The sequence below is a fragment of the Peromyscus leucopus genome, chromosome 19, assembly GCF_004664715.2.
Source record: "Peromyscus leucopus breed LL Stock chromosome 19, UCI_PerLeu_2.1, whole genome shotgun sequence".
In the NCBI taxonomy this organism is placed as follows: Eukaryota; Metazoa; Chordata; class Mammalia; order Rodentia; family Cricetidae; genus Peromyscus; species Peromyscus leucopus.
The window spans coordinates 43,421,979-43,426,976 of NC_051079.1; the positions used below are offsets into that span (position 1 = coordinate 43,421,979).

General features: G+C 38.0%; 1 pseudogene; it reads left to right on the plus strand.

The window, feature by feature from the left end:
• The first annotated feature begins 2,334 nt into the window (after positions 1-2,334).
• Positions 2,335-3,866, plus strand: LOC114706087 (annotated as a pseudogene).
• The last annotated feature ends 1,132 nt before the right edge of the window (positions 3,867-4,998 follow it).

Below are 4,998 nucleotides of genomic sequence, written 5' to 3' on the forward strand. Positions count from 1 at the left end.
AGATAGGTTGGAGTGAGAAGCTCATTTCAATATTAAAATTCCCAGTTGAATGTTATGGAGGACATTATATTGTACATGGCACAAATAGCATTGTGATTTCAGGAATGGTTGGGTCGTAATAGTCCTGTGCAGAAAAACCTATTAACCTGGGAAACATGTTTTTAAAAATCTGAGTCCTTGGATTTTTTTTTCAACTAGTAGGTTCGTATGCACTGTTACCTTATATCTAACCTGTGACCCTCAAGCTACAATGCATCCCAGGATATACGAATTCAACCCACTGCATTTGTAGATGGTATCATCACATAAAATGTCTAGACTCCTCTGATGAAGTCTCAAATGAAAGAAATGATTGGTTTAGGCAAATCGGAATCTATCCATGACTCGGAGTGGAATGAAGTGGGCTCTGAAGCAGTGAATCAAGCAAACTAGGAAAGTTCATCTGCTGGCCTTGATCACTTGACTCCAAACCTGTTCCCTTTCTATCACACATTATTTCTAACTTCCTGGTATGTCCCCATGTACAATGGCCCACAAAGGGAAACATTAACAAATTGTCTCAGGCTAAGTATTTGTTTTCATGTTTCAGGACGTTATTTCAAGCTACCTTTGGGGATACAATCCAATATTCTTTCCAGGAAGTGTCTGAACCAAGGTTCCAGTGAATTTGCCAACAGTTCTTTGTGCAGATTCCTTTCCCCGAATTTATCAAATATGCACTCAGAACATGGAGTCATTCTGAAAATTGGTCTGCATATATTAACTTTCTAGTTGTTTATTATATAAACTGTAAGAGCTTGGTTTTTTTTTTCCTATCAAAAGTAGACATAATTACTAGGGAAAATATAGAAGATGTTATCCTAACTGTGGCCACTTGCCAGACTTAATGAGTCAACAGTCTCCATTTTCTCTGCAAAACTTGTGTCCAAGAGATTAAGAGAAGATGCAGAATCCTGTGTGGCTGAGGAGCCCATCTCAAGTATCTGTAGCATTTCTTATCCTGGGTTGATTTGTATGCCAGAAATGGTTACCGGGACTCAGGTAAGATTATTTATTCATAAGCCTGTTTATGCCATTTGTACCTATTAATATGTTTATAAAATGTAATTAAATGTCACATAAACTAAAAAAATATGAGTATGAAAGAAAAGACAGCTATTGAGTCTGTAAAAGTAACTTGGATTCTTTGGAAAGACTTGATAAAAGTAATTAAATTTGCTGGTGAACTGGGTATGGGTAAAATAAGTTTTAACCATAATTCTCTGGTCTCAAACCATTTTCAAATATCTTTAAAAACCCTTGCTGAAGAATCCAAAATTGTCAGAAGAGAGATTACAAAAAAAAAATAAAATTAAAGCAAAGCAAACAACAACAAAAAAATGCACTTCAAAGAGCTTGAAAACAATCAAGACCAACGAAAGGGCTCAGCCAGTAAAGGTGCTTGCAGCCAAGCTCAGCAACCTGAGTTCGATCCCTGGGACACACATTTTAAAATGAAAGAACTTATTCCCTCAAATTATCATCTAATCTCCACACACATGCATACCTCCCCACATACATACATACACACACAAAAATGAAAGAATCAAGGAATGAATGAGTAAATATAAATAAAAAAACAGGCAAACAAAAGTCTATATCCAGTCAGAAAATGAGTGACCATTTATTTATTGGTTGAAAGTTTAAATAAGATACTCAAAGTATAAAAGTATTCTCTTTACTTTTGATTTGACAATGTTTAAATTAACGGGTAAACTAACTAGTCATAATCATGCTTAACAGTCATCCCTAATTCTGCAGCAACCGCGTTAATCCGGGAGTTTAACAAACAGTAGGACAAATGTCCTGTCCTCATTTCCCTTCCATCTGTTTTGCATGGTCCAGGCTTAGTGGATACTATGTGTGCAAAAGTTTAGCTCTTTTATATATTGACAACATAATAGCATTTTTAACATATGCCAGTCAAATTTTCTTCTAAAATATTTTTCCAAATTTATTTTACTTATATAATGTCTCATTATAATCAAATATTTTATATCCATTTAGTGTCCAACTCAGGACAATTTTTACCACTTTTAAAAACTTATAGTTCAAAAAGTTAAATCCAAATATAAAACAAAACTACTGTTCTGAAAAAGCTCCCTCATGTCTCCTTTCTAGTCCATTTCCATCACTGATCCCTCATGGGCATCAATTTATTATTTTTATAACTAAAGGATACCATTACTTACATGTAGATTCCATGTAAGTTGAATCATGTAATGTATACTTTTTTGTGTCTTGCTTCTTTGGCTCAATCTGATATTTTAATAATTCGTTCATGATCGATCTAAGATGGCGCCTGTGGAACCGGAAACCACCCCTACTACTAATCCCACACCTGTGGAAGAAGAAAAAACAGAATCTAATCAAGAGGTTGCCAACCCAGAGCGCTATATTAAACACCCTCTACAAAACAGGTGGGCACTCTGGTTTTTTAAAAATGATAAAAGCAAAACTTGGGCAGGCAAACCTTCGATGGATCTCTAAGTTTGATACTGTTGAAGACTTTTGGGCTCTATACAACCATATCCAGTTGTTTAGTAATTTAATGCCTGGCTGTGACTACTCACTTTTTTGTTTTGTTTTGTTTTGTTTTGTTTTTTCGAGACAGGGTTTCTCTGCGTAGCTTTGCGCCTTTCCTGGAGCTCACTTGGTAGCCCAGGCTGGCCTCGAACTCACAGAGATCCGCCTGGCTCTGCCTCCCAAGTGCTGGGATTAAAGGCATGCGCCACCACCGGCTGGAGAGATGGCTCAGCCGTTAAAGGCTAGGCTCACAACCAAAAATATAAGACTACTCACTTTTTAAGGATGGTATTGAGCCGATGTGGGAAGATGAGAAAAACAAGCGGGGGAGGACGATGGCTAATTACATTGAACAAACAGCAGAGACGAAGTGACCTCGATCGCTTTTGGCTAGAGACACTGCTGTGCCTTATTGGAGAATCTTTTGATGACTACAGCGATGATGTATGTGGAGCTGTTGTTAATGTTAGAGCTAAAGGTGATAAGATAGCAATATGGACTACTGAATGTGAAAACAGAGACGCAGTCACACACATAGGGAGGGTATACAAGGAAAGGTTAGGACTTCCTCCAAAGATAGTGATTGGTTACCAGTTCCACGCAGACACAGCTACCAAGAGCGGCTCCACCACTAAAAATAGGTTTGTTGTTTAAGAAGACACCTGAGAGTTCTCACAGGAGACTGCGTCACGCAATCGAGATGGGGAGCTGAACCAAAGCCTCATCCAAGCAGAGTGGACTGCACTGAATTTGATTCCATCTAAATGTTGCTAAGATATAAGAGAAGTCTCATTCGCCTTTGTCTTGTACCTCTGTGTTCATTTCTCCCCCTCCCCCTGCCCCCAATTTTTGTTAATGTGTCCACTATCCCAATCAAAGAATTACAGTATACGTCACCCCAGAACCCGCAGATGTGTTCCTGGCCCACACCGTACCAGCTGGTTAGAATTACCATGATACACACATTTGCCTTTCCACAGTATTCGAAAAAGAACTTGCATTTCTGTTACCTTAGCAGGAAAAGATCTGTTTCTGTTCCACTCCGTGCAGGAGCGTGTTTTGCTGGTGAGAGTCTGAGTACAGTTTTCTAGCAACCTTGTTTCCTTTCCCAGCATTCTCCTTGCTGTCCTCTTGCTGATGGCTGCTAGAGTTTAATTTATTTGCTTCCCTCCTTGATAACATTAGTGATTCTGATTTCAGTTTTTCATTTGTTTTGCTTTTGTTTTTTTTTCCTCATGTAACATTGGTGAAGGATCCAGGAATATGACAGAAAGGTGGAATAAACATTAAATTTGTGCATTCTTTGGTAATTTTTTGTTTTTTTGTAACTACAAAGCTTTGCTACAAATTTATGCATTTCATTCAAATCAGTGATCTATGTCTGTGTGATCCCTAAATATATTTGTGGACTATAAAAATGTAACCCCATAATTACATTCCTAACTAGAGTTAGTATGTCTGCTTTTGTATCTTTATGCTGTACTTTAACACTTTGTATTACTTAGGTTATTTTGCTTTGGTTACAAATAGCTCAAGTAGAAAAGCAGTCCCATTCATATTAAGACAGTGTACAAAACTGTAAATAAAATGTGTACAGTGAATTGTCTTTTGATAATCCATATATCTTTTTTTTTTTTTTTTTTTTTTTTTTGGTTTTTTTCGAAACAGGGTTTCTCTGTGTAGCTTTGTGCCTTTCCTGGAACTCGCTTTGTAGACCAGGCTGGCCTCGAACTCACAGAGATCCACCTGGCTCTGCCTCCCGAGTGCTGGGATTAAAGGTGTGCGCCACCACCACCTGGCAATAATCCATATATCTTTTTATCAAATAGTATTTCATTGTATTAATATGCTACAGCTCCTTTAACTTAACCCTGTAGATGATACTCAGACAGGTTTCAGATTTTTAAGGTGCTATGAACCTTCTGTGCAAGTCTTCTGTGGATGTACATTTCCAGGTCATTAGATGAACACATACTTTGTTTTCTAAGAATCTACATATTTCTCAAGTGCCCACATGATTTCATATCCAGCCTGTAACATGAATCTTAAAAGGTCTTATAATAAAAATCCCAGAGCCAGATATTGGGGTGAAAGCTGAATGATCAGAGAAGCTGAAGAGGCAGCCACTAGTTCTTACCTCTACAAAATCCTCAGCCTCAAGAGAGCGAGTTTTCTTCATACCTTATATACCTTCCTGTGTACTGCCATATTACTTCCTGGGTTTAAAGGTGTGTGCCACTACTGCCTGACCTCTATGTCCAATTAGGTGGCTGGCTCTGATCCCAAGGTAAGCTTTATTGGGGTACACAATATGTCACCACACCAGCCAGCATGGTAAGAGTTCTGGTCACTTCAGGACCCCCCAACATTGAATATTCTCAGTATTTTTTTTTTTGTTTTACTCACACAGGGAGGTGTGAAATCATCTCCTGG